This window comes from Cricetulus griseus, chromosome 8 (genome assembly GCF_003668045.3).
Source record: "Cricetulus griseus strain 17A/GY chromosome 8, alternate assembly CriGri-PICRH-1.0, whole genome shotgun sequence".
In the NCBI taxonomy this organism is placed as follows: Eukaryota; Metazoa; Chordata; class Mammalia; order Rodentia; family Cricetidae; genus Cricetulus; species Cricetulus griseus.
Window position 1 is genome coordinate 89,562,549 of NC_048601.1, and position 15,237 is coordinate 89,577,785.

A 15,237-nucleotide genomic window follows, 5' to 3' on the forward strand; every position below is an offset into this window, starting at 1 on the left:
CACCTACTTCAGGGCTTGCTGTTCTGAGCTGAAAAGAAATCTTGTCTGAAAATTCTTGGCATGCATTGACGTTTCTTCCTCCCTCAGAGGACAGAGAGTCTCAGAAATGGATATCAAGTTCAAGAGCGTCCTACTGGGAGATAAACATGTAAACTACTCTGACCCAATGCTTTTGGCATTCAGTGCCTCTGGCCACTTTTGTTGTGATTTCATACTTAGAAAGCCGTCTCCTATGAAGTTTCCCCCAGGCCTGCTGAACAAGACAAGACTTAGGTGGTGTGGACCGAGTATTCCGAAGCCTCTGGCAATTGTATTGCTGCTCTGTTTCTGCCACTAACGACCTGCTTGAGCAGGTTCTGAACTTAGTTTCTCATTAGCAGTGAGAAGACAGTGTCACTCTGATCACATAATGAGATGGCAGGGTATTAGTAATAGCCACAAACAACTACAGAGCACAGCACTCACCAGGCAGTAATAATGGCTTTGACAACACAGCATCAATAGATGAGGTTCAGTATGGCTGGGTATGGATCTTGACATATGATAAATAATCAGGAAATAGCAGCAGGTAGGTGGCTGTAGGTGGTCCCCGTGTAGGGGAACCATGTGCCAGTCCGGGAATTCCGAACGCCTAACAGACCTAAGAAACCCATCTCACGAAATTCCTTCCTAAAGTGCCAGCTGTGGGGAGTGGAGGTAGCTGAGTGAACACGTAAAGAATGGATGAAGTCCTGAGTGGGTGTGTGTTTTGACATGGGCACAATCATGTCAAGAACTCCAGTACCTCAGATCCACGAAAAACAGCAAAGCCTTTCCCAGGTCAGGTTCAAGGAATTAGCAAAGACTTCCTCTGGCCCAGAGTAACCTAGAGCTTGATATATAGCCCGGAATGACCTTGAACTCCTGATTCTCTGGCCTCTACCTCAAGAGCACTAGGTATGGACTGTCATGCCTGGCCAGAATTTGACATAATTTATGTAACTACTTCCTTGTTGTAAGACAGACAAGCTTAATTTCCACCCCCACTCCAATCTTTATAGATCACACTAAAAAGACCACTATTGTCTATAAAGTGTTTTTTTGTTTGGTTGTTTTTTTGTTTTGTTTTGTTTTGTTTTGTTTTGTTTTTTTGCTTCCTATGTTAGGCTATGGAAATGCTTTTGAAGATGCTAAGTGAAGCTTAGATACCAATTAACAAGTTCACTGGATGCCCTGGAAAGAAGAGATGAAGTGAATTTTCTCTTCTCATGCACCTGCTTCCTGTGGTAGTTTGCCACGGGCTTAAAGTCAGAAGCATTTGCTCCCATTTAGAGGGTGGTGCCTGGGGTTGAGATGGGTAATGGGCTAATAGAGCAGAGGGCTCAGGAGTGTACCCCTGGGGTGCACAGCAAGTCACTGAGAAGCCATTTTCAGCAAACGCACCTCCTAACTCATCGTCTTTGACTCTAATCACCCAAGCTGGCATTGTGCTGCAGCACTTGGGAGGCATTGCCTCCCACAGCCATGTCTTGGAGGGGCACGTGTGGGACCATCAGGACTACTGAGAACGTAAGTTAAGGTTATCGCTTCCAGCCGTGCCTTCCACTTGCAGCTGATTCGTTCACTGAAGGGCTCTCATTGACATTCCTGTGGCTTAACATAAAGACTTCTTGTGCATAGCTCAGGAAAGAGAGACAGATTTTCAAACAGCTGTCTAATATCTCCGTCAACACAGAAATTAAATAGATTTAGGAACTTCAGAAAAAACATACGCACATTTAGTGCCCAGTAATGATCAATTCCAATTTCCAGTTGCAGAATCAGTGTTGCTTCCAATGTGTCCTACGGGTTGTTCCAAACCAACATCTGGCGGTGCTTTATTTCTTTTTAATCACTTGAACACTGACTGATATTATAGGTCTATCTGCCTGTTCGTCCAGCTACAGTGTGCTACAGGTAACACGAAGATATTGAAACAGACCTGTGTCTCAGTCAACTTTCAAATGAAATGTTCAGAGGCTTCAAAGCAGTGTGCACTTCAGGAGAAACTGAGTTTGCATCACAAACTTTCTCCAAATTAGCTCATGGTGCTATTTTCGTCTTCCTTTCCCAACAATAATGAAAGATGCGTCATCTCGCCTTCAGTGTCTGAGACACGCTCGCATTGGGGGAAGATAAGCACGTCCTCCGCGTTGCAGAGGAAGCAAGCACAGGAAAGTGGCCCCATACTTCTGACTCTGGTGTGAAGTCAGCATCTTTCAGCTCCTCAGCAAAACATTCTCATGTAGACACAGAGTATTTTAGGTTCCTAATGCTGAGATAAAACACCATAACCAAAAGCAACTTGGGGAAGAAAGGGTTTAGTTCAGCTTACAGTTCCAGATAGCGGTCACTGAAAGAAGTCAAGGCAGGAACTGAAACAGAGGCCATGGAGGGGTGCTGCTTACTGGCTTGCTCCCCATGGCTTGCTCCACCTGTTTTCTTATGGCACCCAGGACCACCTGCCTGGGAATGGGATGGGCCTCTGTGGGAAGGGCCCACCAACGTTGATCACCAATCAAGAAAATGCACCACAGGCTTACCTTCTGGTGGGGACATTTTCCTAAATGAGGTTCCCTCTTCCAAAATGACTGAAGCCTATGTCAAGTTGACATAAAAACTAGGCAGAATATTGGGGAGGGACAAGGGTTTGACTCCCTGGGCTCAGTCCCCTCTCTGACCCTTCCCAACTGTGTGACCTTGTCAGTGAGAATCACTTGTCTGGGTCTCTAACTCTTTTTCTTTCATAGAGATTCAAGTGTATCTCAATGATGGCACACGTGCTTAGCATCCCGCCCCCGCCCCTGTCAGTCCCCAACTCCAAGTTAAGAAAAAGAAACGAAAGAAAAACATGTTGTAGCTGAGCTAACGTTTGCAGAGTATTTCAAACCATCAACTCGTATCAAGTAGGTCTCAGTACATGACAGCCTTCTCTATCATGAGGCAGCACCTCAGCCACACTGCCTCTCTCCCCACACATGCTTTCTCAGGCTAAGCTTGGGAGATGGGATGAATCAGGCACCTGCAGACACAAGGCAGAGTAACAAGGAGAGCTGAGGGGAAATAACTCCGATGCAGAAGCCCCGCCTCCTCCTCCCAGACCATCTCACTCAAGTGATGGAGCAGCCTGGTGAACTCCGAGTCCGCAGGCCCAGACCTCTGCCAAGAGTAATAGAAAAGAATCAAAATTATACATCATGTTAATAAGAGTTCACTTTGGAACCCCGAGGACAGTTATAGTTACCGTTGATTTAAGCCGGTGTGAGGATTGTAAAGAAAGTCTGCTTTTGGTCTTGAAACCCCAGCTTTCCTGGGGTAATTATCAAGAAATACAGCAGTGCACAGAGCACAGAGCTCTCTGTGACCTTCCCTGGCTGCAGACCACATCTGGGCCAGTCAAAGCCAGTAACTACATTCAATAAAAGCTGATATAATGTAGTTTTTCTACTGATTAGAGGTCCTGTCCCCCACATGAGGGCTATAACCACATTCCTCAGCACTGGGTATTATTTCAAATGCCATTTTGCTTTACCCAAATCACATCTCCAAAAGTGGCAGTTCTAATTTCTGTACTCTTAGGCATCATAGTACACGACAAATAGCACTGGGTCTAATCCTTGTTCTTCCACATCTTAATCAGGTAGCCAATCTCTTCATCTGAGAGATGAGAGTCATTATAGTGGGTGCTCCATAACAGAGAGGAAAATCAGCTTCTGGTTGTGACATTCTTGGTGAGGGCCTGGCATGTAGTAAGTGCCCATCAGAACAATGACTTAAGCAGTAGCCATTCATATGGGTATCATACTAATTCCAAACACCTGATGAAGCAGCCGGGGAGGACAGCTTGGTTCAGGGTTGTGTGACTGGGATTCCTCTCTTCACAGCTGCAGGGACTTACCAAAAGGTTTGTTACATGGTAACAAAAGCAGAGATTCAAGACCAGAAGCAATGATCCTCCTCTACCAGTGTTGCCTCCCGTCATAAGTTTCCACAATCTTCCAAAATGTTGCCACCAGCTGGAAGTGTTCAAACACATGTGTGAACGTAGGTGAGACAGTCCACATTCAAACCATAAATGAATCATGTTTCCAAAATATTCCTGTGTTGAAGCCCTAGCCCACAATGTAACTCCATGGGCCTTTAAAAAGGTAATTAAGGTTGACAATAAGGGTAAGACAATAACCCAACAGGACTATTGTCATTTAAGATGCCAAGGATACACTGAGAGAAGGCCACCTGAAGGGAAGGGAAGGGAAGTAACCACCAGTCAAGGAGAGGGGTCTTGGGAGAGGCCTTATCAGGACAAATTTCAGGTTAGAGTTGCTTTGGCCTGAGGCACCTCTGGGTCAGTTAAAAGCCTTTAGAAGAGCTACAAAAACAAACACAGCTCACCCACTTGAGACTCAGAGAAATGGAAGAGGCCCAGGTATATCACCTGTGCTTCCTTACATTCCCTTTCCGGTTGTTTCCACACAAAGCAATTCCCTGGAGAAGGCGGGTAACTGGCTTGGCCAAGCTACCCAAAAGCAGAGAAGACCCGAAGCAGCCCCTGTTCTAAGTGCTAACTGTTGTAATTTAAGGAAAGCAGAGGGAGCAAGATAAAGATGCCATTTCACAGGGTTCAAGCAGAGGGTTGGTTTTATTATTATTATTATTATTATTATTATTATTATTATTATTTATTTGAAAGGAATCATAAAAAGGGAAACGGGAGGGGGAAGACTAGCCCCTGGAGACAGGAGCAGCAGGCAAGAGAGAGGGAGAAAGAGAGGAAGACAGGGAGATGGAGAGAGAGAGAGAGAGAGAGAGAGAGAGAGAGAGAGAGAGAGGGTCAGACAAAGGGAGAGAAAGAAAGAGAGGAGGAGGGGAGGGCAGGGCCATTTTAAACAGGAACATAGTGAATGTGCACAGGTGGTGCTCTTAGTGGCTGCAGCTGAGGCCATATCCTGTCAGAACCCCAAGGACAGGCCAGTACAGATGCCTGAATATTAACACTGACCATCTCCTTGCTCGTAAAATAAATAGAGTGAGTTTATCCTGGCTTAAAGAATAACAATAGAATGGACATCTATGTGCCCACTGTCTGCCCCAAAAAATATTATTGGCAGATGGTTCAGTGGTTAGGAACACAGACTACTCTTGCAGAAGACCAGGCTTCTGTTCCCAGCACCCATCTGTCAGTGCAAAGCAAGATGGAACTCCAGTTCCAGGGAGATCTAAAGCCCTCTTCTGGACTCTTTGAGCACTGCATGAACATGGTACCCTGACAGCAGGCAAAACACCCCCCCACACACACACACACACAAAATTAAAAATAAAAATAAATCTTAAAAAACATATTACTAGCAGTTCCAAGCTGCCTGAGGGCTGAGTCAGGATCACACCCCATCCCCACCACTCCAAGGGAGCACACTGCATGCTTGGTGGTAAGCACACCCCCACAAACCCTGGACTTTACCTAAAGTCGTCTGCATGTCTACACGTGCCCTTGTCATGGTCTTTTGGGCCAGCCTCATAAGACTCATTGTTATCCCTGCTGTTCCCTCCTCAGAACAAGTATCACAACTTGCCACCAGTCCAGCCCACTGTTCTGGACGTCTGTGTTGTTTCTGGGTCTGTGCTCCTGTGAACATTCTCATACATGGACATGTATGCAGCAAGCATGTGATACCTTGGCTGGGCTCCCTGTATTTTAGAAGTTTACTGAATTCTGTACCTGTCAAACAGAACATGAGGATTTGGCTCCTTTAATATCTTATTTTAATAAATTATAGTAACAGTATTGAAAAAAATGTATTTGGGGAGTGACTGTACTCAGTTTCTTATTTGTTTCTGAGTTTGGTTTACTTTTTATTTTATTTACTATTTATTTCGTGTTATCTGCATGTAACACCAGAGCATAAATGAGAAAACACTGCCTGTCTTGCTCCCTTCCTTCCCTCCCTCCCTCCCTCCCTCCCTCCTTCTCTCCTTGCCTGCCTCCCTCCCTTCTCCCTCTGTTCCTCTTTGTCTCACTCTCTCCTGCTATGTTTGGATGTGGGTTCTCCCTCAAGGTCGTAAGTGTTAGAAGCTGTGTCTTTAGTGTAGCAAAGTGGGGCGGTGGGGCCTTTAAGGGGTGGAGCTTAGGATGAGGTCCTCAGATCACTGGGCACTTGCCCCCACAGTCCTAACATAATCCTCCAGGTACCCCCATCCTGTCTTAACTTCCCATCTTACAAAAAGATCTTTCTCTTCTTTTGATGATGAACAGTGATATGGAGGTATGAGAAGAGTTAATTAACCCTTTCCTCCCCCAAGCTGCTTTAAGACATGGTGTTTATCGCAGCCCTAGAAACCGTAAGGCCTCTAACAATAATAGAAGTGATACAACCCAATGGCCTGTCTCTGTCATGGAGCTTTGCTCCGCCATGCTGAAATTCCAAGGCAAATAATTAGTGATGATGACCCAGTGAACAAATGAATGAACTATTGAAGCTAAACCATTGTGTGGCCATCCCAGTCACAGAGTGCTAGGTCTCCATGAGATGATGGTGTGAGCATGCCTTGGTGTTATTAAAAGTTCAACCCTCTACTTCAGTTATGTCCAAGCATTCGGACGTCTGCTGTTGGGGACACGACAGTCTGCATTAAGTAAGCCAAGTGACTAGTTCTTGCTTGAAGTTTTCACTTTTAATTGAATTTCTTTTGAAATGGTCAAGACTGAAGTCCCCCCCCCCCCCCCCCCGCCCAGGACACATGGATGAGAAGCAAGGGATGGAACATCCTCCAGGTTGACCTTGGATTGCCAGTGGAGTTCCAGCGTGCCCACAGCCATTGTGGGTTCACAGCAAAGGAATTATTTCAGTCTCCCATCCCAGATTCTATCTTAATGAAATACAGCTCATATGTTTTCCCAAGACTTTTATCCCACAGTTTTTCATTAATGAGAATTGCATTATCCCTGGGGTTAAGTGTATAATCTTCACTTGGCTGTAAAGTCCAACTGGTAGCCAATTATGCTTTAATCTGTTTTATGAAATTTCCTAATAAAATATCTGATGGATCAATATGTGTGTTGTGTGGTGTACCACTAATAACTGGTGGCACAAATGCCTGACAGAAATGAGTGTTTGCACATATCAATACCTCAGACCCTACCATCTCATAGGTTTATAATCTACCAATTTCCACCATGGTCTGCATTTGGGGACCAACATTTCTCATTTAGCATGTTTCAATTATTCACATTTGTATAGCTTCTAGTCACCTGGTGGAGATCACAGATCACCAAGTATCTTATGTGCAGATTGCCTAGAATTGCACCAATGAGATAGCTGAAAATCTTTGCTAAGCCAATTGGCTGCTCTTTTATAAATGGCAAAATAAAGAGGGTGAAAATTTCTGGCCCCAGTTCATATATCAAATGCAATTCCCAAGTCCAAAGACTTTACTCTCTACTCAACTTAATCTCAACATTTATCTCTACAGTATACTACTTTTTGTGTTTTATGCTCTCTGACCTCAGGAAGCAAGGATTAAGTGAGCAATAAATAAGCCATCTCATTAAAGAGACTTTGATGTTTCATCTAAGTTTACATGCTAATTAAGATAAGATGGTCCCAACTCCCCCAAAAGGCTTTCCCCCCCTCTTTGAGCAAGTAGGCTGAAGTACAACATAAAAGAGTGTGAACACTCTGCTAAATGCACAGATTTAACCCTGCTGTTTTGCTCCTAATCATTATTAATTGCCTCCAGTGGCGGACATTAATTTCCCTATTGCGGCAACATGCATCTTGAGCTTGGGCATATCCTAATACATCAAATGGGACAGGTGATATAATTCAGCTGGTCACAGCTGGAAAGGGGACAGCCACCCACATGCAGGCAGTCTGTCAACCTTAGTTACACTGCAGACACCACCCAAGCCTCAGAACCACGTCGAGCATTCATCTCTGGGGATAACTTTACAAGAAGTATGGCCACTCGGTTCATCCTATTTAATCTGTTATTGTCTTAGTGGGTAGAAGAATGCGACAGTTGAAACTCGAATTTCTCTGTGTGTTTGCGGTCACTGAAGGGGAAAGCAGAGACATACGGTCAAGCTCACCGTGCACATAAACTGATAGGTGCTGGGTTCAGTGGGACTGCAGTATTTTAAAAGAGATGTCATGGAAGGATTTAGAGTGAGTGGCTAATATTTCCTGTGATGTGACTTCAGGGGCCTGCCCTGATCTTTGAGTAGCTCTTGCTCAGAGTGCCTCATGTTTACATGTAACTCTGGCTCTGAAACGGAAATATTAGCTTTGTTATCCTTGGAGATTAACTCAGAGCTCCTCAGTATTGCACAGCAGATAGGAGCAGGATGGATGTTACAGCCCTTGGTGTGTGACTGAAAAGTGACACTATTGGGCAAAGTCATGGCACAAGCTCGAGAGTTAAAGATGAAATTTCCATAGAGGTACAAGGTAATAGACTTAACCTTAACCTTGTGACCCAGGAATATTACCACTGGTTACACATCCAAGAGAAGAAAAATGTACTCAAAATGGCATCTGCACAGCCATGTTCACTACAGCACAATTCATGGTCATTGAGAGAGGGAAGAACACCTTGATGGGTAAACAGAGTGTGCTGTATACACACCAAAGAATATTATTCAGCCTCAAAAAGGGAAAATTCCAATATATGTTGCAACATTCTACAAACTAGAAGACACCATTCAAAGTGAAATAAATCAGACATGGTGCAACTCTATGTATATTGAATACTCTGGGCAGGCAAAATCATAGAAATCAAAGGTAAATGGCACCTGTTCGGGACTAAAACGAGGGAGCACAGACAGTTGTTTGAGGGGTATAAAGTTTTTGCAAGATAAAACAGTCGAGGAGATTCGCTGAGCAGCCATGTGAATGATACACCACACTACTGAACTGCATCCTTCAAATAGTTCGGTTGGTGTAATGCTCTGAATCTTAAGTGTCCCACAGGCTATGGTTTTAGCATTTGTCACCTAATTGGTGGCACTGCTTTCAAGAGGCTATGGGAGCTTTAGAAGATGGGACATGCCTGGTGGAAGTGGCTGACTAAGGAGCAGGTCTGAGGGGGACGTAGTGGGTTCTGTGAGGGCAGCATCTCTCTGCTTCCTGGCCTGCCATGATGTGAAGAGTCTCCCCCACACGGCCCAGCCACCATGACCGACTGAAACCATGAGACCAAATGAGTGTTCCCTCCCTTATGTTGTGTGTCAGAGAGCTCCTTCCGCCTTCACTGAGTGCTGGCCATCACAGCACAACCTCACAAACTGAGTAATGGCTCCACCTCCCTTACTTTGTCCATTGAATGGGGGTGTCACCCCTGCCTATCTAAAAGCAAGGCAGCCATCCTGTGCTGGATCACATCAGTATACTTTTCCAGGTCCCAGTGACCCAAGAACCTCAGACCAGGTCACTGTCCACCCACATGACCTCATTCCCAGCCCTGAAAGTCCTATCCATGGCTTTTCCCGAAGATCTTTCTCTCACTTCGTAACCCTACTCCAGCTTTCTCTGAACAGACACTCAGCTAAAGTGACAAGGTCCTGCAGATCCTCCGGGTGCAGCCACATTATGTAAGTTCCTCCCAGGAGGCAGCAAAAGCTGGACTGGGCAGCACACACCCAAACCTTTAGAAGTATGTCTATTCTTCAACTTTTAGTATCCTGTTCTGAGGGCAAGTGATCAAGCTATGCTGAAGGTTATTAGTCAATACTTGATGCTGTGGGCACAATAAAGGTGACCGAGAAGGAAAAACAGGCAACAGGAAAAATGCACACACACTGCAACTGTCATACTAAAGCCAGAACGGACCTGAAATGCACACATCGGTGCTAGGAGGGCTCGGCCAAAGGGCCGTCTCTCTCCTTAGTTGATTAGCAGTACCCTGCCCCCCAAAATGTCCGCCTTCTATTTTCCTTGAGGAATATGGATGAGAGAAATAAAAAATAAAAGACTACTGAAAAGATACCTTAATACCATTAAACACTGGACAGAGTGTGAGTGTTCTACACAAAAGTCTCCCTCAAAACAAACAGAAAATCTAAATGCTCTGTGTCAATCATGACAAAGTCTGTGAACTGGCAAATCTCTCTCTCTCTCTCTCTCTCTCTCTCTCTCTCTCTCTCACACACACACACACACACACACACACACACACACACATATACACACACACACGTGACTAGTGTTAAGAGATGATTAAATGTAATGCAAGTGTCAGACTCTATCTACCACCTTGTCAAACTTTTTCAAAAAGAAACAGTATCTAGCATCCATACTTTCAAGTCCATTAATGGGAATTTAAGTTGATAAAAAAAAAGTCCTCAGCATTTAGCAAAAGGTATAGAAACCTTAAACTAAGTTAATAATGAATTTAGTTAAACTTAAAAGGCATTCTTAAAGTATATTTCAAGCATGCAGAACTAAACTGAGACTCCTTAACCTTGCAACGGTACATCTAAGGAATCACTTCCATAAATAACTGGACACTCGCATAGTGATCTACATAAAGTCACATTCACTGAAATGTTCTACAATAGAAGATCCATTGAGTAAAGACACAGAACAGTAAACACTAGGAAGCAAATATTTACCTATTGACATGAAAAGATAGCTGCAGTATGAATGGGAAAAGCTCATTATAGGTGGCTCTTGTAGACCAGGCTGGTCTCAAACTCACAGAGATCTGCCTGCCTCTGCCTCCAAGTTCTGGGACTAAAGGTGTTTTCTACCACTGCCCAACATGAATTTCATTTTTGTCAAGTTTTTGTCATCTTTAAGCTAGAGAACTCATTTGGCCTTTGTCTGCCATGGTTTTGCACTTCTGAAAGGTATAGATCAATTGATTATGAAATAAATCTCAATTTCACTCAAAAAAAAAAAAAAACTCATTACAGGAGCCACTAAGATGACTCAGCAGATAAAGGTGCTTGCCACCTGACAACCTCAGTTCAGTCCCCAGAATCCATTTGGTAGAAGAAGAGCATGAAAATGAATGTATAAATGTAAAAGATATTTTAAAATGCTATTTAAAGGATATATGTAATATATAGTTAGAATTTTTAAAATATTGGGCAAATAAATAAAATGTCCAGTAGGAACATACTGTACAATCTTTACAGTGAGTGGAATTATGGTTGATATTTTCTTACATATTTTTTCTTGAATATCTCTATTTGTGCTTTTTCTAAAATGGCATATATTGGAATTCTGTACAGAGGTTACTTTTTCATAGTAACACTTTATAGAAAGACACCCAAAGTCTATCAGTGTCATGTCCGAGGGACACAGAGAGAGAAGGTATCAACTCCAGGCATGTTGAGTCAGCCGCTTATCCAGTCAGTACACACTCAGACAAGCTGATGTGTGTCCAAGGACACAAATGGCTCCACGGCAGGGACTACTGCCCCTCCTACACCAAAGTGATCAAGCTGGGAGGTGGTGGCACACACCTTTAATCACAGCACTTGGGAGGCAGAGGAAGGCAGATCTCTGTGAGTTCGAGACCAGCCTGATCTACAAGAGTGAGTTCCAGGTATACTCCAAAGCCACAGAGAAACCCTTTCTCAAAAAACCAACCAACCAAACAAACAAACAAAAAACCTCGAAGTGGTCACAGGTTCTTCCTACCACCATTGGCCTCCCTCACTGTCCAAACTCTGCCCATTTACTCAAACTAGCAGAGCCTCTCATGCATGCGCGTCTGTCTTTCGGAAGTTTCCCTGTATCACAGTTAGGTGGACGTGATCCTCATTCTATTCTTATAATAAGATCTTTGGGGCGTGGGGGGTGTATGAAACCCTGACAGGGTCAACATCACACTGAGGGCTGGACGGACAGCTGAGAAATGAGGGGAAGAATGAATGACGTACCACTGAACTCTCAGCAGACAAACCAAGTCAGCCGAGGTGAATTTTGGTTTTTAACCAAAACAGCAAACCATATCCTCGAAGTCTACCCTGTCTTTACTCCACATTCATTCCTTGAGCTTTGTGAGAACCCTGACAAGGAAAACAATGTGTGTTTGAGATGCTAACACCCATCTTGGTTCCATATTTTAGATAACGTGAAATCCATTTTTACAGCAGTAAAAACAAAGTTTCATCTCTTACATTTATTTGGCTCCGAAGTTACATACGTTAAAAAAAAGGGGGGGAGGTCCTATATGTGTTACCATCTGTTCTCTAGGGGAGAAGCTACAAGTGAGCCCCATTTTGTGTTATAGAGCTATCTTTTGGTAAATAAACTTTTCACACATCAAATTACAGTTTGGGCATTATAGAAACAGTTCTAGTGGAATTTTCCAGAAGGATTCTGCAGAATAAGCATTACAGAGCAAGTAATCAGCTGTTACTTGTACACGTTGTAAATTTTTCTATATCAGATTTTCTAAAAGTAAAACATGTATTTTAGTTTATTATGACTTCAGGTTAAGAACACACACACACACACACACACACACACACACACACACACACACACACACACGCACACAACATGGAAGTGTGCATAAATCAAATGACCACAAAGAATCAGGATTTCAGGAGACAAATCCCAGAATTAGACTGACAGTCACTCCAGCCTCTGCTTTGGCAGATCCAGCCCGAGGCACTTCTTTCTTCCAGGCCCTCCACCACAGTTATTTATTCCTCTTGTTCTGCTGAGGTCCTCAGTGGCTGCCAGTCCTAGGCCCTCCCTGCAAAGCTGTAGTCCCTTACTTCCAGCCAGGAGGTCTGTTTGGGCTGTTTTCCCACTCCAGAAGAGGAGAGACTCACAGCCAGGCAGGCAATGAAGGGCTTCAGATGGCAGATAGACCACATGCCAGCAGCGCTGCCACACACCTGCAGCTCATGCTTGCTGTCAGGGACACACACATGACATTTTTGTTATCTAGGCAGAAAGTGTTTAGGTTAAACTGCAAGTGTCACCATGTCACTGAGTTTTCCACTGAACCTGAGACAGGCATTCCCTATCAGTGAGAGCTGTGGCAGGCTGAGATCCACTGTCTGTCCAAGCAGCCCGATTTCCTGCAGGCCACAGTATTCCCAGGGCAGTAAGGCAGCCACCAGGGCTGGAATCGGGACTCTCCCTGAGCTTGTGAGAAACAAAGACAGCCACTAAAAACCCTCAGGGAGAAAAAAGCATGGCACAATGTCCCACAACTTCAGAGTTGCGTTGTAACAATGTGTAGTTGTAACAATGTGTTAATGACAAGAGTTGAGCTTGGGACCTAGACTGGTGTAGTAGTACGCTATTTCCACTCTTGGAAATACACTCACAAGGAGTTAATAAATAATCCATGAATGCTAATCTTTTCAAGTCATTTCAAAGGCATGAAATCATCAGCCTCAATAATTGTAAAGGCAGTGGCTGAAGCACAGCTCCATTAAAATGGAAAGGTGCAAACTGATTAAATAAAGACGCCTGATGCTTTTGATAGAAGTCTTAAATTCAAATGTCACATCATTTGTTTTTAGCAAATGGAGTAATTACAATAATATTTTCTTCATTTTTAAGGTCAGATCTCTTAAATTCTACATGCTTGATTTAAATGCAGCCACAATCATTTTCCTTGCCTTCATTAATTAAATGTGTGCGTTGCTTAAAGGTAACAGCCACTCATGTTCTCTCTGAAGGAGAAATAAATATTCCAGTTGTCTAGGTACAAGGTTGGAAGAGGGAGTTATGACATTTAATTTCAGATATTATTAATAAACTGAAATTAGCTTTATTTCCCACCCCTGAACTCTATTCTTACTGAGAAAACATTGTTTTTTTGTTTAAAGTGGAGATATTTCTCTCCTGCCCCAATGTTTCAAACCTAGTGCAATATAGAATTTTTTTTAATTTAAGGGTTCCTCAATGATTATATCAATGTTTTTTGATGGTCTTGTAGCTTTAGTACCCGAAGGAAATTTTAGAAATATTTCTGTCTTATGGCGTTTGAACAGACACGCACTTTTCTAGGGTTTTGGAACACCTGTTAAGTTTCACACAGGGAACTCTGTAAGATTTTATTGTTTCAAGTGACTCTGTCACTTTAACGGAGCCAGGAAAGTAGGGGTGGTAGGGAGGGGGAGGACCTTGTCTCGGCATACTATAAATTAAAAAGGGTTGCCTGTGCCCCAGCTGTCAGGAGTTTAAACTCCGGATGTCAGTCTGGGTGCAGAAGTTAAGTGATGGTACAGGAAGCAGCCAATCCATTTGTTTAGGATGGCTCGCCGGCTTCAGCCAGACCCCAAACCTCCAGACATACCATTCTTCGTGCTGTCAAAATACTTAGGTTTCCTGCAAAAACACACACTCTCTCTCTGCTGTCAGTCTTCTGCCAGAATTCTACCAAAACAAGAGGATTAAGGGCAATTTGAGGAACCAGGTGATACTGGCCAGATAGGAGAGCCCCGACTGCAGCAGGGCTGGGTCCCATTGCCTTCTGACAAAGGTTGCCTCCGGGGTTGCTGAGGCGCACCTGGCAGAATATCTGTCTGCAGAGATTCCAATCTGGAGTCAGGAAGCAGGAGTCTGTCCTACAGTCATTCTGTAGTGTCACCCTGGGGAGGAATCCCTGGTGTTTTATGTTACATATGGGCACCTAGGGGGTGACTGTTGGAGCAGAGGACGGATATGGAATTGTTTAACTCAGTCTAATAGAAGTCCAGGACAGACAGCTTGTAACAGACCCTGGGGTTCTGTGTTCAAGTCCTGCTTATTTCACCTTGGTAACCTTGGACCTTTGGACCTACAATAAATGTATCTTCCCCAAGACTCAGTCAACATCCCCATTTGTACAATGGGATGGCAACGCTACTTCTTTGCAACACTGTTATGAGAATTAGAGGAGGGAACAAACATAAAACACAGGCAACCCGCGTGATGTTAAGCACGCAGCAAGTGCTAAGTGATTGCTAGATCTGTAGCTGTCCACAGTGCTCTGCGGGGCTGGAAATTCTGAAGGTCTCTTGATGCAGCCTTCCCCCGGCTCCAGCATCTCACACACATCCCACTGCTGTCTCATTGGCTGGCTCAGAGTAGTGGAAGTCCTGATTATTGAACAGAGAGCAGATTGGGTTGAAGATTTTGAATGTGTTGCAATCAGCAAGGCTCTCAAAGCTCCAGCAGTGTGTACTCTGTACCAAGTAACAATTTAGGCCCTGCAGTGACAACCAGGAGAAAGGCAGGGGCTTGCAGTATCAGGAGAAGTGGTGTG